At 39.2% G+C, this 21,654-nt stretch overlaps 1 long non-coding RNA gene across 1 annotated transcript in view; it reads right to left on the reverse strand.

Annotated features, from left to right (window-relative positions):
• Positions 1 to 21,654, reverse strand: part of LOC107033837 (uncharacterized) — a 336,084-nt gene that overhangs the window by 14,142 nt on the left and 300,288 nt on the right. The window contains exon 6 of the long non-coding RNA XR_012073510.1: positions 1,377 to 1,543. This is a non-coding gene — a long non-coding RNA (uncharacterized lncRNA). The remainder of the gene's footprint in view (positions 1 to 1,376; positions 1,544 to 21,654) is intronic.

A 21,654-nucleotide genomic window follows, 5' to 3' on the forward strand; every position in this document is an offset into this window, starting at 1 on the left:
ATAGAATGAGCTGAAAATTGATAAAAATTATCCTTATGAGGTTTACCAATAATAATTACAGGAAATATTTTCTAACATGGTATATTATATTGAAGTATATGCAAAAGACCCACCCTTATTGTTAAAGAGCTGCTATTACCTAATGATGCAGGTGGTACTGTTTTGAGGACCATTATTTTCTAAAATGACTGCACATGCGTACCTTAAAGACCTTGAGAATGTACAGAAAAATAGATTCCCATAAAATGTGTGGTGAAGGGGTTAGTTTCAAAATTTTTCAGGAAAGGGAAACTTTTAAAACTTTCTTTATAAGATATCTGGGCTAGATGACTTATTGCAGCAGCATCTAGAAATTGGGAACAATCTAAATGTCCAACAATAGGATGTTGGTTAAGTAAGTTACAGGATCCTATGCAGCCACTAAAAATGACGATCTTGGTTTATAATTGTTGCTACAGAAATAAACTCAGTGAGGGGATAAAACAGGTTACAAAGCAGCAGGTTTTGATCCCATTTTTGTAATGTAAGCAAGAAAATGAATAAATTCTGTGTGAATCAGAAATTTTAAATGATGTATGCCAAAATATAAATGGCAGTGCATTTCTTCGGGTGATGGAAATATGGGTGAGCTATTTGAATTTCTGTATTAGCTCATTTTGTTTGGTGTTTTTCACAGTGCACATATGTTACCTCCATAGTTAGATCCAAGAATAGTATTATTTTCATTTAGAAAAAAATCTCTTGACCTCTGAAGGGTAGAGTCAAAGGTTTTTGACACAGAAAGGACAGAAGAGGCTTTCCTAATCTTACCCTCCTCCCCCCTGTACCCCTTCCTATTGCCGCTGCTGGCATCCTTTCTAGAGGTTCCTAACAGACAGCCCACCCGTTCCCTCTGTTTAGAAAGAGAATAGAGTTTGGAGAAATGTGGACCCTTCTGGGGCACTGGGGTAAGGCGAGACTCCAAGAGCATGGTGTATCTCCATGCTAGAGTGCTCTGTACGAGACAGAGGGAACAGCGTGTTCCTCCCGAAAGGAGTCGGGGAGAAGTCTGCAGAGAAAGGTGAGGAGAGAGTGCACTTTGCAAGATGGAGAGAGGCTGGGACCACTGCAGCTGTCACTGAGAGGGGCTGGTGGGGGTCCTTCTACCTAGTGCACCGTGGCATTCTTGTGAGGGTTATTTTCCTGTGATGTTAACAGCTCTTTCCCCATCTCCTCTGCTTTGCTCTCTCTAACTCTAATTTGTTTGTGAAAGTCAAAGTCAGGGTGAGTTTTACATCTGATTGACATGCCACAAAACAGATTCAGTCAGCGCCTAAAGTCAGGAATAACCACAAGACAAGGATTTGCCATACTCCTGGGCGCAGGTCGTGACTCACCTGGTGAAAACGGAGGGAGGAGGGCAAGTTCATCTGACTTCACTTCCACAGGCAGGGATCCCACAACATCTGGGTCACGTGAGGCTTTGTTTCACAGCTCTCAGTCTGCTCCGGTGTGTCTCCATCCCTTGGTCCCACTCTGTACCAAAGCCAAGTCAGTTTAATCCCTATTCCAAATGAAAGAGAAAAGAAAGATGATACTCTTGAAATAGTAAACCAGAGTAATTTCAACTCCCCATAAGTGGTGGTGTACTATGACTCCTCACCTAGCTGAATCAGTGGCTTTGAATACTTCGCAGGAAGGCTGTATTCCCACCTAGAACAAAGTCATTATTCAGCTTAGAGAGTTGAACTACATTTCTTAAGTTCACAGCAAAATAATTCCAGACTTTATTAAGAGAAAAAAGGATTTTGCCTCAATTCTAGAAGATTTCTTTTTCAACACAGTGAGAGCAAAGCCGGGGTCTGAGCACAGAGCTTTACTGGATTGCTGTGGTATTCCCGTAGGCTGCGGGGGAGGGGGGGTGCGGCAGTGGGGAAGGGTGGCATGGAGACTGTAAGGGGTGCTTGGGCACTGGGAATTTAATGGAACAGTTTTTGAAACTGTCGATTTCTGTGTGAATTCCTTCCCGAAATGAACCTGCCATTAGATTCACCTGTCTTTTCAAACGTTCTCCTCCTTTACAAAAGAAGATCATACCTCTCACCATCTGGAATCCTAAAATAGTTCATTGCCCAAGGGTGCAAAAATCTCTGGGTCACTGAATGGCTGGACAGTTGGAGACCACGTGTCCCCAGGAAGAGTCCTTTGAGAGCAGGGCCAGGTGAGCGCATAGGACAATCCTGAGGGCCACGGGGCCTGAGGTCACCCAGGCTGCAGAGTCCTGTGCACCTCAGGGCTTCATCTATTTGCTTCTCTGTGTTAGAATTCAGGAGTGATATGGTTGTCATGAGGACTTATATTGAAACACTGACTTAGATTGAGAAATAAACTCAAGACGTGGCCTGACAGACAGTACGGCTGATTTGGCTGATTGACTAGATAACAAAGACTGACTGACAGCTGGGTTCTGTGTCAATGTTTCCCATATACCGAGAGGGTAAAATCTAATGTTCTGTAACAATAATATATTTAGAGCATATATATAATATAAAGTACACCAAAAATTACATGTTTTGCAGTTATTACGATTAAAATAAAAAATTCAGATGTCAATCTTCAAAGTTTTTCAGAATTCTTTTGAAAGCATGAGAGGAGAAAGTTTCCTAAAAGCTGGAGTAAAGAGGCAGGATAGGATGCAGAGGCATTTTTGGTTAGACATGAAGGTGAAGGAAGGAAAGGAGTGGGAAAGGCAAAGAGGTCAGATGTGAATGTGAGGTAAAGGGTCAGAGGTCAGATATGAATATGGGAGCCCCCTCCACCCCCACCCTAGGGCAAACCTAAAGACCCTGGAGCTAGAGGGGAGTCGGGAGTACTAGGAATGAGTGGATAAATATGGGAGAACCTGGTGCAGAAGGACTTGTTTCTTGCTCTCCAGAAAAGAGTAGCTCAGGAAAATTTCAAGCATCTGAGCCCCACAACAATGTGAAATAACCACAGGGCAGTAGAAGTGGTGGCAAAATACTGTTAGGTAGAGAAAGCTCTGAGGAACCACCAAGCCGGACTCCCTGTGGTGGTCAAGTGGTGTGGAAGAAATTCCCAAAGTCCCACACGACCCGGAAGGGACACACCAGGACTGGGAGGTAGGGAGGCCTCGTCTTTTGGGGAAGACGGCTGAAATCTCCAGGTGCAATGCCACTCCCTTCCTCCAGCCTGTTCCTGTGTCCTGGGGTCATCCAGGGGAAAGAAAGGAGGCAGACCCTGGAGAAAACCCTGCAGGGGGTAGTTTTAAACCAGCCACAGGACTCTTCCCCCCCACCCCGCATCTGTGAGCCAGCATGTTAGACATGCAATAGCTTCCTTATCAGAGTAATATGGGGAGACTCACTGAGTTTTAGAGCTTGAAGGAGCTTAAAAGATTGCTTTGCCCCCTGCTCTCATTTGACAAGCAGGGAAGCTGCAGCCCAAGGTGATAAAGTGAGCTGGCCCGTGTTTGGAGCTCACAGCAGACGTGGTGACGCCCACTGGCTCACCTTAGCTGGGTCTTTGGTAGTACTTAATGGTCCCAGCCTCCTAGTGCTCATCAGAACATAAATTCTTCCCCTGGGTTTGGATGCTGTGCAAGGTGCCCAGAATACCTTTAGGCTGACTGAGCTGCTGTCACCTCCAGAGCATCCAGGAACACCTGACATTGTATACTGGTTAACAGTACAGGAAGAGAACCACCGTGAGACAACCTTCAGAAGCACAGGTGTCAGGAATCATGAAGACACTTTACAGCAGAACCGCCCAACAGAACCTTCCACAATGTTGGGAATGTTCAATATTGGTGGCCACTGGCTGGCTACTGAGGCTACTGAGCACCAGAAATGTGGCTACTATGACTGAGGAGCTGAATTTTAAATTGTATTTAGTTTGGCAGATAAAAACTTCTATGTACAGAAGAGATAAACAATAAGGTCCTGTGGTATAGCACAGAGACCATATTCAGTGTCTTGTAGTAACCTATAATGAAAAAGAATGTGTATATATACGTATAACTGAATCACTATTCTGTACACCAGAAACTAATATGCTGTAAATCAACTATACTTTAAAAAAGGGAGAAAAATTTGTATTTAATTTTAATTAAATTTAACTTGTATTTAAATAATCACACGTGACTATATGGACATGGTACTGGACAGTATGGCTCTACAATGTTCATAAAAATAAGGTTCCTCTTCTTTCTTTCATCACAGTTCCAGCAAATTGGTTTAGACTGATCATTTCTGGCCTACATACTGATGTTCTCCTCAGATCTCTTATTCCCCGATTCATAAGGAGACAGTCCTTTACACTGTGCCAAAATAGTAGTCATTCTCTGGAAGGCCAAACATGCTTCTTTGATTGCTGAAGGCTGAGGATTAATCTTAGTCTCAGGGCAAAGACTTACTGGTATTATTTATTTCTTTAATTTTTTAAATTTACTTTCACTGTGAGTCATCAAATAATTTCTAATTTTCAAAATTAAATTCAGTTTTGTAGTCATATTGTCAACTTTAGTAGCTTTAACCTCTAAGTAATGTTTCCCTAATTTCTTTCCCATTTCAAATGACATTTGGTCTTTAAAACTACTATATTCATTACCTACTGCTATGTAACAAATTATCATGACTTAAAACATCACCAGTTCCATTATCACACACTTTCTGGGGGTTGAGAACCAGGGCAGAGCTTGGTGGGATCCCCAGGCACAGAGAATCTCACAAAGATGCAATCAAGAGGTCAGAGGGTACTGCAGTCATCTCAAGGCTCAACTGGAGGAGGGTCTGCTCCCAAGCTCCCTCCTATGGAGGTCGGCAGGCCTCGGGTCCTGGCTGACTGATGACTAGAAGCATCTGTTCCTTGCCATGTAAGACTCTTGATGGTGCCACTTACAACCTGGCATCTGGCTGGTGGCTGCACTCAGCTCCTTACAATGTGGGACTCTTCACAGAGCAGCTCCCAACATGGCATCTTGCTTCATCAGAGAGAAACCAAGAAAAGCCACAGAGAGATGGGGGAGAGAACCAATCTTTTGTAATCTAATCTAAGAAGTGACATCCCTGCACTTTCACTGTATTTTATTTGCTAGAAGCAAGTCCTTGGGTGCCGCCTGCACTCAGCAGGAGGGGATTAGACAAGAGGGCACCTACTAGAAGGCAGGGGTCATCGAGGACCATCTGGGAAGCTGCTCTCCACAGCTACTTCAGAGAGGGCTCTTCTCCTAGCTGACCTCGTCTACCTTGAATCTCAGCTTCAGGCTCAGCTCTGCCCAGAGAAAGAATGTGGGTGAATCCAAGGTCGCCCAACTAGACAGTGGGAGAACTAGAACTGGACTCCAAGTCTCCCAAGTTCCTGATTAGTCCTCTGTTGTCTTTTGTACGTGAGACTTAGCACTCCAGCACAGGCACACAGAGGCCAAGCAAAAGCATTTTGACTTCAAAAAACAGGTACTAAGGTTTTTAAGCTGGAGAGTGTAAAACCAGAGGTGATTTTAAAGGAAGATTAGGGTGAAGAGCCAAAACAATCTTGAAGAAGAAGAGCAGAGCGGGAGGGATCACACTCACTGATTTCAAGCTATACTACAAAGCTGTATTAAGAAGGCAGTGTAGTACCAGCACAGCAACAGACATACGGCGCAATGGAACAGAACTGAGAGCCTGGAAACTAACCCACTCACATATGGACAATTAATCTATGACGAAGGAACAAAGAACATACCATGGAGAAAGGACAGTCTCTATGGTGTTGGGAAAACTGGACAGCCTCATGTAAAAGAATGAAACCAGACCACTATCTTACACCATACACAAAAATTAACTCACAATAGATTAAAGATTTGAATGTAAGATCTGAAACCATAAAATTCCTAAAGGAAAACATAGGCAGTAACTTCAATGACATCAGTCTCAGGGATGTTTTTGTGGATCTGATTCCAAAGGCAAGGAAAACAAAAGCAAAAATAAACAAATGGAATACATCAAACTAAAAAGCTTCTGCACAGTGAAAGGAAAGGCAATCTACCAAATGGAAAAAGATATCTGTAAATTATATGTTTGATGAGGGGTTAATAATCAAAATATATAAAGAACTCATACAATGCAACAACAAAAAACAAACAACCCAAATAAAAATGCACAGGGACTTTGAATAGACATTTTTTCAAAGAAGACATACTGATGGCCAACAGACACGTGGAAATATGCTCAGCATCACTGATCATCAGAGAAATGCAAATCAAACCACAATGAGCTATCACCTCAGACCTGTTAGAATGGCCATCATCAAAAAGACAACAAATAATAAGTGTTGGCACAGATGTGCACTGTTGGTGGGAAGGTAAATTGGTACCACCACCATAGAAAATAGTATGAAAGTACCTCAAAAAATTAAAAATAGAACTACCGTATGATCCAGCAATTCCATTTCTGAGTATTTTTATGAACAAAAGGAAAATACTAATTTGAAAAGATACATGTACTCCCATGTTCACCGCAGCATTATTTACAATATCCAAGATATTAAAGCAACCTAAGTGTCCATCAGTAGATGACTGGATAAAGAAGATGTACAGAATAAGATAGGATATTATTCATCCATAAAAAATAATGAAATCTTGCCATTTGTGACCGTATGGATGAATCTTGTATTAAGTAGGTGAAATAAGTCAGACAGAGAATGACAAATACTATATTAGTTCACTAATTTATGGAATCTAAAAAATAAAACAAATGAACGTAACTAAACAGAAACAGTCATAGAGACAAAGAACAAACAGGTGGTTGCCAGAGGGAAGGGGTCAGAGAGAGGAAAGAGGGAGAGATTAAGAGATACAAATTTTCAGTTATAAAGTAAGTCAGGGGGATGCATTATACAGTGTAAAGAATGTGGTCAATAACACTGTAATAACTTTGTATGGGGACAGGTGGTTACTAGAAAATGTGGTGATTGTTTCATACTGTATTTAAATGTGGAATCGCTATGTTGTATACCTGAAACTAATATAATATTGTATGTCAGGTATTTTTCAAGAAAAAAGAAAGATTAGGGTGATGACTGTAAAATGGACTGCAGAAGGAAAGACTGGAAATTATATTAATTCCTATTTATTTATAATTAGCATTTTTATGATCTATAGTTTTGTATTTTATTATTATAAAGACATCCTATGTTTTCATAAGTCCTAATACAATGGTCTTTGAAAGGTAATTTAGGTCAAAAATATTTCAGGTAAAACACTATATTGGAAAGTCTATGACCAAATTTTATGTTATAACACACAATATTTTCACATGTGTACAATGATTTAAACTCTAAAAGTTACTTCCAGTGAAATTTCAGAGATGATATTTTCTACTAAGATCAGAAGCCCCTGGGACAATGAGGACTTGAAAACTGAGAAGAAATTGTAGTCAATAAAAAGTATTGCCCTAGCACAGGGAAGTATATTCAATATCTTGTAGTAACCCATAATGAAAAAGAATATGAAAATGAATATATGTATGTATATGTATGACTGAAACATTATGCTGTACACCAGAAATTGACACAATATTGTAAACTGACTATACTTCAATAAAAAAAAAATACATGACATACATGAAAAAAAAAAGTACTGCCCTGTTAAGCCTCCACCTCCAGCCCTGACAATACACAGCATTTAAATGAACAGTATGGGGTAGCAAAGTCTTCTACTTACCCATCCAAATTCACCCTTGTCTTCTTCCTTCAGGAGTAAATTTTGTGAGGTTTAGCTGGGCATACAGCCTAGTTAAGACTACATTTCCCAGCCTCTGTAACAGTTACGTGCAGCCATTAAGATTAAGTTCTGTCATTTGCGGCAAGATGGTTGGACTTAAAGATCATCATTCTAAGTGAAGTAAGCCAGAAAGAGAAAGAAAAATACCATATGATATCACTCATATGTGGAATCTAAAAAAAAAGGACACTATGAACTCATCTACAAAACAGAAACAGACTCACAGACATAGTAAACAACCTTACGGTTACTGGGGAGAGGGGGTGGAAAGGGATAAATTTGGGAGTTTGAGATTTACAAATGTTAGCCACTATATATAAAAATAGATTTTAAAAAAAGTTTCCTCTGTATAGCACAGGGAACTATGTTCAATGTCTCGTAATGACCTTTAATGAAAAAGAATATATGTATGTATATGCATGACTGGGACATTGTGCTGTACTTCAATTAAATAGATAGATAGACAGATAGATAGATAAAACATAATAAATAAATAAATAAATAAATAAATAAATAAATAAATAAACAAACAAACAAACAAACAAAGTTCTGGCCAGTAGGGTATGAGTGGAAGGGATGTCAGTCATTCCTAGTTGTGTCCTTAATGGAAAAGGTATGTGCCCCCCCACCCCACCCCTTCTGACTGGTTGGTATGCAGATGTGCTGACAGGAGCTGGGAGCAGTCAGAAATGAAAACAGCCTTGGACCATCTATCTCTGGAAATTTCCATGGTCAAGTTCTTTCTTGCGTAAGCCACTGAGCTTTGAAGTTCCTCTATTACAGCAGTTTATACTACAACTTGACTATGACGATAACATTTCCACCTTTACCTTGGTTCTCTACCCAAAGGAATAACAGACAGGTGCCTAGGCAACAGTGATAGGAAAAGGAATGTTATCAGCCCATATTCAATTATTTTTATTCTCCCCTACTTACCTGTGAAGCTACGAGGATCGAAGTGACAGCAGCAAACCCTTAGCTTTTCTTGCTGTTTGACTTCACTGCCACTTTTTATGTGCCAACAGTTAGAGAAGCAATAGTATCATAAGCTCAGATTTGGTAATGAACCAAGTGTGATTTTAAGTTTCAATCTCTCAGGTTTGACCAGGGTCAGGGACTAGAGATCCAGTTAGTTTTGTGCTGATAAATTTAACCACTGGCTCTCTAGGGGAAAACAAGCCCCGACGAGCAGGGCTTGCCAATTTCCATGGTGTAAATTCTCCCACCACGGCCAGTTTCAAGCTAGTAGTATGACACCCCTAAACAAAGCCCAGAAGAAATGTTGACAATTGCACAACTGCACCTTGCTAGCTAATACTCGCTGGCTCCAGAACATTGGATTCTGTCCATCTGCTACCTGAGCCTGGGACCACATCTGATTTCCTTTCTTGCTTACTTTCTGGAGGAGGATGCTAAATTTACAGTGATGTGCAGCCGGAACAGTAAAAACAATGTTGGGGGTGGCTCTGATGATCTTTCAACTGCAGCTGGGTCCTTGCCTTCATCTGATCTGTGATGCTCCTGTAGTAACATTTCATCCTTTTGGTTCAAAGCAGTGGTTGGTAAACATGAGTGCACATCAGAAACACAGGGAAGTTTCAGAAACTGGCAATGCCTGAGTTCCAGCTCCAGAGATTCTGATTCAGTTAATCTGGGTTGGGAGTGTTAAAAGCAGTTGATTTTTAGTGTGCAACCAAGGTTGAGAACCACTGATTTAAAGTAATAGATCTCCTATGTATATGATAGAGGGTTGGTTTTATAATTTTTGCTTTTCACATAAAGAGGAAAAGTCAACGTACATGACCTGGTAGAAAGGGAAGAAGCCAATGGCGAGGCCAGGAACATTTCCTTAGTGAAGGGAAGCTGAGGAGAGTAGGTCTGTGCTCTGCCTCCTCTGTAGGTCCTGGAAAGAAACTTACATAGTACCTTTCTGAATTCTTAGAAAACACTAGCGAATCTTCCTTTTTAGCTAGGAATTTAAATAAGCACAGGAAATGCTGAAACGCTAGGAAACTGTCATAGATCACTTAATCAGCTTTGATATTTTCAATCTATAAAAACTGGTATTATTCATCATGAAATCTGGTTCAACTTCTTTCTACCCATATTAGATTTGCATTTATCCTTAGAAGCAGATGCTACATTGACTATGTTCAAAAATCAGCAATTAGGTCATGTATTTTTTGATTGTTAAGTTAACCTCTGAAGTAAGCTGTGATTAGAATTCTACAAACTAACCAAATTGCTAGTTTACCAGTGAATCATTTTCACACAGTACTATTTCATCTAATAATCCATACAAGTCTAAATGCAAACACATGGGTGACGTAATCAAGACAACAGAGATCTGGTTCGGTATGTGGTAAGCCCAGCACGTTGTCAGTGGCTGGGTGGCATGAGATGGAGGATAAATACAGGAGCAGGAAGCCTGGTTCTGAGCTTGACATGGTGCAAGTCTGATGCAGTCTCCTGATCCATAAAAATGGGGACAGGGTGACTTTGGCTTCACCTTTAATATTTTGATAAGGTATCCTGAGACTGGAGCCACCAGTGGTGTCAAAGAGCCAACTAGGTGGGAAAAACCAAATGGGGTCTTTCCCCTAGGTTTCACAGACATTGATAAACTCTGAGAATGAATGTGTATTTCCAGATTATTTTTTCTGAGTTTATATTCCTTCTAAGTCAGATGTTGCAAATGCATTTCATCTCCAGGACCAGTCTCATTTGACTGGTAGTGGCCTCCCAAAGCACTGTGTTGAGGTTTCTGAACCAGATCCAGGTGGGTGTAAGAATGCCACGATTGACAGGTGGTGATCACCTTGGGACTCAAAAGGGGGAAATGGCAATACACATGCCCTAGGTCCCATCCCTGTTTCCGGTCTTTTCCTTTACACTAGTGTTTCCTTCATCCCCTACTAGGTACTTCTGAAGTGAAATGAATGTTGGGACTCTGTATCTGCCTACTTTCTACCAGGAAAATTTATTCCATTGTTAAAGTGATAATGGATGTGAAGGTAGTTCAACCAAAACATTTAGCTATTGAGTCTTTGATAAGCAGCTTCAATTATGTTACATCCTCATTTTTTTTTTAACTGAAGTATAGTTGATTTACGTTTCAGGTGTACAACAAAGTGATTCAGTTATACATCTACATATTTATGTCTGTTCTTTTTCAGATTCCTTTCTATTATAGGTTATTACAAGATAGTCAGTAGAGTTCCCTGTGCTGTAGAGGCAGTCCTTGTTGTTTATTTAGTTTACATACAGCAGTATGTGTGCCTGTTAATCCCAAATCTTGATAATGATCGAACAACCGTCAGGTAACTCACTTAAACAACTAGTCTAGTTAAAGGGAAAAACCCTTGTATTTAATATTGTTTTGGCTAAAACAAAAACATGCTTTTTGATCCTTCTACTTTTAAGCCAATCCCATTAGACAGAGTGTAAGAAATAAAAGAAATCATGACCTTCCTTCTCCTCCACCTCCTTAGGTCTGGATGGCTGTGGTTTTCTCTTTAGGGCAGGTGATTCCACAGCATGATCTGAAAAGTAATTAACTATGTTAGAAGTTAATCCAGCACATACTTTGAAGCAGAAGTAATTCTATCCCTAAGAGTTGTTGGCAGACTGATTCATCCTTCCGGCTCTCGAAACTATAGGTAGTAATTGCCCCAGAATTTAAAAATTATCTGGGGAATTCCTTGTTCCACATTTAGGGTACAAACAACTAATGACTTTGACATTTTGGTGTGTGTGTGTGTGTGTTGTGGGGAGGGACAGATAGCAGTGTCTTGAGAATCACCATATGGATAAGAAAGCTGTCTCTTCTCACTATAAAGACCTGAAACACCCTTATTTGACCAGACTGTAAAACTGAGTTTCAAAATTAGTAAATTGACGGTGTGTTTGCATGTGCATTTGTAGAGTGAAATCCCTGCAGGATACATCTTCTCAGAGTGCATGCTCATACACTCAGGAACTCTGGGTACAGATTTGCTACTTTCATGTTGGTTTGGGTATGCCATTACTGTTTGTAAAACAGTGTTGTGAAACTATCTTCAGGAAAGCAACTTGGCTTATAAATTATCCACTCATTGTCTTGATCAAAAGATTATACTTTTACACTGTTCTCATATGCCTTTGTTTTATGCCTGTTGTCTTGATTTGGTCATTAGACTATGCTCTGCACACCACCCTTCCTAAACTTGCTAAATTCCCTGAGATTGAGAGGTGGGTCAGGCCCTCTATCAATGTCTTCCATTGTCTCCAACTTTACAGCCTCCTGCCACACTGTACACACAAAGAAGCCCTCACTGAAGGGTCTGTGAACTATCACGATGGTTGTATGTAGTTTATATTCTTTATACTCTGTCCCTCTTCAGAAACTGGAGACGGTTCAATTGGGATTTTCAGGTATCCATCAATCAGTATAAATCCTTGAATTGTCAAGCAGTCTTCAATATCTTAATGGTTTGAAATAACTGAAAGTAACTGAACCAAAAAATTATTCCCAAACTGGAGCTATGTCTCCATTTTGGGGATAATTAAAGGAATCACTCAAAAAAAAAAAAAGAAAAAAGAAAAAAGAAAAGAAAAGAAAAGAAAGAAAGAAAAGAAAAGAAAAGAGAAAAAGAAAAAAGACTGCATTATTTACTTATGGAAGAAGAAAACCAAAAAGTTAGCCCTTTCTCTCAAGTTGGTTGCAGTTTGGCTGGAGAAGACAAGATTAGAAAACACACACACAAGGTGTTTGCTGGCTAAGTCCTCATATTGCTCCATAAGTTACAGGATCATGACCCACTGATTATGAGTGAAGGCATTAGGTATGAGGTGAATTAAGCCAGGTGTCCAAGGAGAACAAGTTTTGGAAAGACAGAAGGGAGAAGGGCAGACTTTCCCAGTGTGGCGTTGACAGGGGCAAATGCATGAAAATAACCAGTGCGGTCCATGAGGCGGTCAGCCTGTCTGCAACAAGAGGCTGGAAAATCGTGGGAATTACATAAATTTGATAGAAAGGGGCCCATTTATGTTGGGACTTTAGAGCTACCTTCAGAAGCTTGTGGTTAATATAATAGAAAATATGGAGCCACTAAAGGATTTTGACCTAGGAAGTGACATTAAAAATAATGTTTTCAGACTCTATTCCTGGCAGTGATATATAGGATGAAGACAGACTAGAAACAAGGCATCTAAACTGGCTTGGCAGTCGGGTGAAAAAGGACACTCTGGCCAGGATGGGGGCCGTGGGAACAGAGACTGGAGTTATTTTGAAAGAAAATTCAGGCAGTCTTGATGTCTGGCTAGATGTGGGATGAGGATGGAGGAAGTCGAGGGTGAATGTGAAGGTGGGTGAATGAGAGGGGAGGGGGCCCCATGACAGAACCAGGGAGGGAGAAAGAGGAACTGTTTTTGAACGTGCGGAATTTGAAATGACAGTGAGCAGTGTAAGAAGGTAACACTGCAGGAGAGCGATTTGAGGAAGTCATGAAGTCTTATTTCAAAACCTGAGTCTAAGCCATTTAACTTCACTAACAAGGAGAACAGGACTTGACTCACATGGGTATGGAGCTAATTAACTCTGGTAAGAATGTGAAAGTGTTTTGTACAGCTCTATCCAATGTATGCCTTTGGCATTTTACTATGTGTGCATCTCCTTCCCAGTGGCACGTGATGCAGGAAAGGATATAAACCTTCTGCTCATAAATTGCACTCTGGGGTGTTTTGAGACAGATCGCTTCTGGTGGCAGGGAGACTAGGGGGAAGGCCTGAGCAGTGAAACAGGTAAAAGACTATAATGAGGATCTGGTCCGGGGCAGTGACAGCACAAGTAGAACCAAGGAGATTTCTACGCTTTTTGGGAGAAGAAACGATAGAATTTGCGGGGAGGGTGTAGCTCAGTGTTAAGAGTGCATGGTTAGCACGCACAAGGTTCAGGGTTCAATCCTCAGCACCTCCTCTATATATAAATAAATAAATAAATAAATAAATAAATAAATAACCATAGTTGAGAAGGGAATGGGGTTATAAGTGACTATTTTCTCTGCAGGATGAATTTTGTGATGCACTATTATTTTATAATCAGAGCAGGAGAAAACACAATTTGAAAAGCTCTAGCTTATGAAATAAAGACATCAATCCAACTCATAAAAGATACACAATCTAGAGTTGCAAACTAGTAAAAAATTGAAATAACTAGTAGAAACCATATGGCAAGTGACTAATAAAGGTCTGATCTAAGTAAATAATGCTTTAAAATGGATGCATAAAGACCCAAAGCAGAAAGATTCATTTACCCTCACGTTTCTTTCATCAGAAGTAAATGTGTTACCAACCCAATGGTTGTCGCAAAAACCCAAATAGATTTTTATGTAACTTCTACTTAATAACATTTTGACTTCTTCAAAGATCTCAAAGGATTTTCCCATATAATAAGCTCTTCTACCCTGACCATTGGATGGTAATGATTAAGTCCTGTTTTATGGAAGAGGAATTGGTAAAGACATGTCCAGAATAACCCACTGCCCAAATATTCAAGAGCAAAATGTAGCTAGCTTTTCAGCTACTTAATTGATGACATCAAATACCCAGCATTCTGTACTTATCCAGCATTGCTTAATAATAATTTTCCAGCTAACTGAAGCCTGCATCTTTAGATATCAAGGACCCCAATTCCTACAGTTAGGACTACTCTCTTTCATCAAAGCATCCAATTACTCTGCCTTCTTAAATAGGATCTATTGAACGTAACTGAGCCTTTTAAAATCAAGGATTCTAGCTATTAAAATGAATGTCAATAATTATATACTAACTTTTTTTGCAGTGATGACTTTTTGGGTTATTTAACTGTATAATAGTTTGTATGGGAAAATGGCCTCAGATACAGTTTTTCCTTTTGCATTCCTGGATCATTATTTCTGAGTAGGTGTATGTATACACACACACACACGGACACACATGGACATAGACACGGACACATATTCATACACCATTCTGGCAAGCCTGCTTATTTTCTCACTGCCCCTTCTTAATTTCCACTTCTAGTGCACCGTGGACATAGCAACTAGTAAGCAAGTTTGTTTAAAATGTGTATAAAATAAGAATTGAAAATTTCTGAGTTTTATATACATAAAATTAACAGCTTTGGTATATGGCTAATTAGAGTCTTCTGTGGAGACATGAGATTGTTGGACAGAGAAGCCCCCAAATTAAGGGAAAGCTAAGAAACAGCGCTGTGTCAGGGACCATGTGTTTTACACCCAAACTCCTTGATTTCTGGAAAATTCCCACATTTTACCTGAAAGTACTGATCCCTTCATTCATTGGTTATAATGGGAAAAGCCATGACTGGGCATTCTGATCCCCTCCCTACTTAGGGCCAGAGACATTTGGCTCAGGCGTGGGGACATGACTGAAGCCTGGCCATTCAGTTCCTTCACTGGATATTTGAACTTGGAAGGAAAGAATGGAGGGAGAGAGAAAGAGCAGTCTCTCTTCAAGAGGCCAGACCCATCAAATGAACATTCTGAGAGCTGTCACATGAACTTGAAGGCCATAAGAAAGGTTGGAGGAGAGGCACAGAGCCGATCAGTGGTGGGAGAGGCCTGACAGCTTCCGAGAGCCTGGGTCTAGTGCCTTCCTGAGGCCCAGCTAGATCTTTGCCCTTGGGTACCATGAGGCACCTGTTTTCCTAGGGGTGACTTTCCAAATGTTTAACAATGGCACAGGAAAATAAAACTCAGGACAGGGCCAGATGGCTGGTAGACAGTTATGTAAGTCTGTGCCACTCCAGGCATTCCCCCTTTTGTTATAGAGCATAAAATCCTGAGAAATCGCCAGGGGGTGAGCTGGGTGGCTGAGTGAGAAGGCACTTGGGAGGTTTGGAGCAAGAGGAACAGAAGTATTTTACAATATAAACAACCAGCATCTCTGTGCAAGTGCAACCAGCTGACTATCAGCCCTGTCTGTAGCCTTATAATAAATGCTGCTTTTTCACTTCTCCTAGTTTGAGTGGCTTCTGCTACTAACAATTTTAAGTCCTAAAAAATATGATTTGTGCTATGTTATGGTTTGCCGTCTTATTTTGCTGACTGAATTTGATGGTAACTTCAGAAAGCCTTAGGGGCTAGAACAAACTCTGAAGTAATTTCTCCAATTTCCCACCCAAATGTACTTTTCACCCAAATAATTTATTTTCACCCAAATAATTCATCACAAGGTAGAAATAAATCTGTGCCTTTCAACTGAATAAAAGTATAAGAAATACAACCTATAAATTAAATTTTTATATTGCAATGTAACAGATGTTTGCCATAGAAAAATTTTTTAAATCTAGATGAAAAAAGCAAAAAAAAAAAAGGTCTAATCTAATCATCTAATCATTAATTTAAAAAAAATCACTGTTAACGCTTTTGTTTGGATATCCAAATTTTATGCATTTATATAATTCCTAGTTTTTGCAAGAATGGTTTTACCTGGAAATCATCTTTTACTTGATATATTATGCTCCTTCTTTCTACAAAACCCAGATTTTTAAAAATCTCTCATCCTGCCTTTCATTCCTTGGGTGTGCAGGCACTGGTGGAAGGGAGGACAGAGCTTCTTCGAGGTACAAGGTTTATGTAGCACTTTGCTCCTTGCTCCCAGTGCAGATCTCAGGAGAACAAGGTTGACCTTATTTCTAGGCAGAATTATTCATGTCACCACTTTTCCTTTGGAAGCTGCTTAGTGAGTCATCTCTGGCTATATGAGAAAGGATGAATTTACACATTCAGCAGCAGGTGCACTGAAGTCAACGAAGTCCATTATTTAATCTCCAACATTAGCCCCTGAGTTGCAAAATGGGAGGAAGACAAATGAGTTCTAGAACCTCATATATCATTTAGCTTACTTACTTTCATCCATTGGGAAGTCAAGTACTTTCAAGGAAGAAAAGCTGTTTGCATTTAATCACTTAGACTTATATCCAGAGTATTTTTAAGGTGATGCAAATCATTGGTGTTAAAGAGGACCTGCCAGACCAGGGGAAGGGGCTGGCCACCACGTGGGAACAAGTCATCCACAGTGGAGTCCAAATGAAGATACTGCAGAATCTAAATGGAGAGGCAGCAAAGGAGAAGCCAGAGACATTGGAAATAAAGAACAAAAGTTAAACTAAGTAAGGCCAGACAGGTCAGCGCTCCTACAAGCCAAATAAAAGACTGCAATAAGAAAAATGATTGCCATTTTGCTCTGCATGAATGAAAGGGCAATGTTCAAAAAAATGTAATGGTTCACCTGAACTCCACACTCACCCTCCTCTGTTTGGATCAGGAGCTCAGTTCTGGGAATTTCATTTGAAGAGTGAGATTGGCAAACTGGGGTGTACCCAACAGCAAAACAAGTCAGAGGCAAAAGGGCACATGAGTAGGTTTTAAGGTAACAGGTGTGGTTCATTTGGAGAAAAGACTGAAAGAGAGGACATTACTCTCTTTAATATTGGAAAGCTCCTAATGGTTACTGAAAAGAAAATATTTAAATGTAGTGTCAACCATTAGTTGTTTTCTATGTCTATGAGTCTGTTTAGGGGGGAGGGATAAATTGGAAGTTTGAGATTTGCAGATAGTAACTACTATACATAAAACAGATCAATAACAAAGTCCTACTGTATAGCACAGGGAACTATAGTCAATATTTTGTAATAACCTATAATGAAGAAGAATATATATATCAATCTACAACTGAATAACTAGGCTATACACCGGAAGCTAACACAACATTGTAAATCAATTATACTTCAAATAAAACTGTGGAATACTATACAACCATTAAAAATATCACAAAGAACAAATGACATGACAAAGTGAGAATATGAAACAAATTTGCTTAGAAATAAAATTTTTCTTCTTTAATGTTTATGAATTTTCTATAATAAACATATTACTTCTATAATCATATTAAAACCAGTAAATATATAAATAGAAGAAAGAGAAAGAGGAAATAAAATTCCAGAATGGGAAGAGTAGGATGTGCATGTATTCATATACAGAGAGATTAGTTTTTATTTTTTTATCTTTTCATTTCTATTTTAAATTATAAAAGCAACACATGAACACTTAATATAAATAATTCAGATAATAATCTCAATCATTTGACAAATGTTTATTCAGCACCTATTATGTATTCTTTGTGGTTTTAGAGGATAGAACAAGTAGTGGTAGCAAAAGGGACATGGAGGCAGAAGGTGGCTCAGTATAAAAAAGAAATACATATCAGAACTGCAAACAACAGAATGTGCAGCTTTATAAAGAATTTCCATGTCATTGGAAGTATTCAGTCATGTATGTTACTGTGGGAATTCTTATACTGAGCGATAGATATATGACTTCCAAGATTCCTTCAGATTCTGAGAACTCATTACTTTCTAAATTAACATTAAAGATCAAGAGATAAGCCCTCACCACTCATACCCATATAATATTGGGCAACTCCATCCCTTCTGATAGTCTGTTCCAACATAGGAGAAATAACACTGATTTAGACCAATGTAAACTTGACAGATGAGATTTAGAGAATGTTTCTCAAGTTCTCAGATCATATTCAGTAGGTAAATGAAGTCATCTGTTGTAAATTATCTAATGCAATACGCAAGGCTACAGCATCGTCTATGATATTAGAATCCTTAATGGACATCTTGAACTCAAACCAGAATTGCAAATACTTACTTAAGCCAGAAAGAGAAAGAAAAACACCATATGATATCACTTATATGTGGATTTTTTTTAAAATGGCACAAATGAACTTGTTTACAAAACAGAAACAGACTCACAGACATAGAAAACAAACTTACGGTTACCAGAGGGGAAAGGAGTGAAAAGGGATAAATTGAGAGTTCAAGATTTGTAGATACTAACTACTATATATAAAATAAACAAGTTCATACTGTATAGCACACGGATGCATATTAAATATCTTGTAGTAACCTGTAAGGAAAATGAAAAAGAATATGAAAAGGAAAAAAAAATCTGCTTCTACACATGGAGCTCATTGCTCATCTGTTACTTCCACACTTCCACAATACAGTTATGTCACCATATGACTTCCTTCACACTGACACTGCTCTTATCACAATGATTCAGAAAACATAATTTAGGAGATTTAGGTAGTTTTAAAAAAGAAAAGAAAAAAAGAGAATTATAAAAGCAAATGAATGCCACAAGAAGATACCACTTCATACCCACTAAGATGACTGTAATTATAAAAAGACACAGTAAGAAATGTTGGTGAGGATATGGAGAAACTGGAACCCTCACACACAGCCGGTGGGAATGTAAAATGATGCAGTCATTCTGAAAAACAGTTTGGCAGTTTCTCAAATGTTGAACATGGAGTTTTCAAATGACCCAACATTTCCACTTATAGGTACAGACCCAAAAGAAATGAAAACTTATGTCCACATAAAAATTTGTCCATGAACATTCATAGCAGTATTATTCTTATAGCTAAAAAGTGGAAATAATCCCAATACCCATCAACTGAGGAACAAAAATATAGTATTCATACAACAGAATATTGTTCAGCAACAAAAAGAATGAAATATTGACATTTGCTACAATGTAGCTGAATTCTGAAAACATGATGCCAAGTGAAAGAAGGCAATCACAAGAGAGTACATACTGCATGATTCCATTTACATGACGTGTTCTGGATAGGCAAATTCACAGAAACAGAAAGTAGATTAATGGTTGCCTAGAGCTGGGAGTCTGTGGGAGGGGACATAAGAGTGATTGCTAGTGGGAACAGGGTTTCTTTCGGGGATTATGAAATGTTCTAAAATTAATTGCAGTTACACAACTCTGAACATACTAAAATCCATTACATTGTACACTTTAAATGGGTGAATTATGTGGCATGTAAATTATATTTCAATAATGCTATTTTTAAAAAAAGAAATAAAGTGAAACTTTCACAACTCCATTTCAGCTTCCTGAATTTCTCTGGCTGAAATCTAGCCTGTTGTAGTATTTCCTAGATACAGCTTCACAACCAAGACATCACTACAGAAATAGTGTGTGGTCATTCAGCACAAGCTCTGTGCAGCAGAGCTTTAAAATAAAGGCCAGGAGAAGGGGAGAGGGTACAGCTCAAGTGGTGGAGCACACGCTTAGCATGTATGAGGTCCTGAGTTCAATCCCCAGTACCGCCTCTATAAATAAATAAACAAACAAACAAACAAACAAATCTAATAACCACCCCCATAGCAGATTTGGGAATCCGCATTAAAAAATGATAAATAAATAAAATAAAGGCCTACAACAAACTAGCAAACCAAATTTAGGCCTTGTGAAAAAAAAACTGCAAAAGTGAAATATTACCTTTAGGGCCTCACGAGCTATTAGGACCCAGTTGAATTTACTATATAGATCAGAGGTCTATGGCATGGATCAAAATCTAACCAGATAACAAAGCAGATGTTTCAGTTTCAAGGTGTGCACAGGTGAAAAGCCAACCTCTTATCTGGGGTTGTTATGAGAGCCAAATTAGTAGTAGAATTTAGTTACTCAGGTAACCACTGGGGAAAACATTTCACAAACACTAAGCCGTATAAAAATGTTTATTAAATAAATGTTTTTTGATTATTGAACTAATACAGTACCTGACAAATAGGTAATTTGTACAATAGGTGTATTAATTCAGTTCCTGAATTAATAAATTGTGGTGCTTGTGGTTAAACTTATGTTTGTAATTGGGCCAAAAGATAAGGAGTGAGTAGATCAGCAACAATAAAATGCCCCCTTTCATGTTTGGACTCTTCGTTGAAAGAAATTCCTTAGTCTTGGATAGAACGTGACATCCTTGGTCAATTACAAGCCAGTGAAGCATTCTCTTTTGAATCTGCCAGAAATATTGTGGTTATTTTGTACTGTAGGAGGTTCAGGGACTTTCCAGGGAGGAAGGGCTATCAGTACCCAGCTTAGTCTGGATGCTGGCTTCCAGTGTCACATGAAAGAAACCATCTGTCCCCAGGCGCTGGTGAAGGGATCAGGGAGATTCCTCTGTCCTTGTCATCTGCTTCTCCCGTCCTCTTCTCCTTCCATAGAGCCACAATTTCTAATTTGATGTTTCTATCCATATAAAACCAAAATACAGTTGCAAAGAGGCTAGCTACTAACCATTCTGAATGGCATTCCCAATCACTCCTTCCAGTAAACATTAGCCAACAAGTTTATTAGTGCAGTGCATCAGCCCCTGAGTATTCTATATGTACATACTTCTAGGAAAGACATAATAAAACAGAAGAAGGTGGACTAAGGTAATCAAAGCAACTGGGAGCTGCTGGCAGATATTTACTAAGATCCTGCTAAGTTATGGCATTTTTTAAGCTGCAATGGGGAAGACCAAAAATATAGGAAAGCAAAATATTTTGTCACAGATTTGCCTTCAAGAAATCCACAACCTACTTAAATCAAAATCTCCAGACATGAAAATGGGAAAAATTTTATAAAGGAGTACAACAAATCATACGAAGAATTATGGGCCCCGTCCCCAAAGAGTCCACATCCTAATTCCAGGACCTGTGAATATATTAAGTTATATGGCAAAGGGGAATTAAAGTTGCAGACATACTTAAAATTGCTAATCTGCTGACCTTAAAATAGGGATAGTATTTTAGATTACCCAGGCAGGGTCAGAGTAATCAATCACAAGGGTACTTAAAGGTGGAAGAAGGAGGCAGAAGAGTATTAAAGAAAGATACATGATGGGGAAAGTAGGGTCAGAGAGATGCTGTTGCTGGCTTTAAAAATGCAGGAAGGGGGACATGAGCCAAGGGATGCCGGCATCCTCTAGAAGCTGGGAAAAGTAAGGAAACAGATTCTTGTTGACAGAAGAAACTTTCACGAACTGAGGCATGGGGAAGT

The sequence above is a fragment of the Vicugna pacos genome, chromosome 6 (genome assembly GCF_048564905.1).
Source record: "Vicugna pacos chromosome 6, VicPac4, whole genome shotgun sequence".
NCBI classification, from domain to species: domain Eukaryota; kingdom Metazoa; phylum Chordata; class Mammalia; order Artiodactyla; family Camelidae; genus Vicugna; species Vicugna pacos.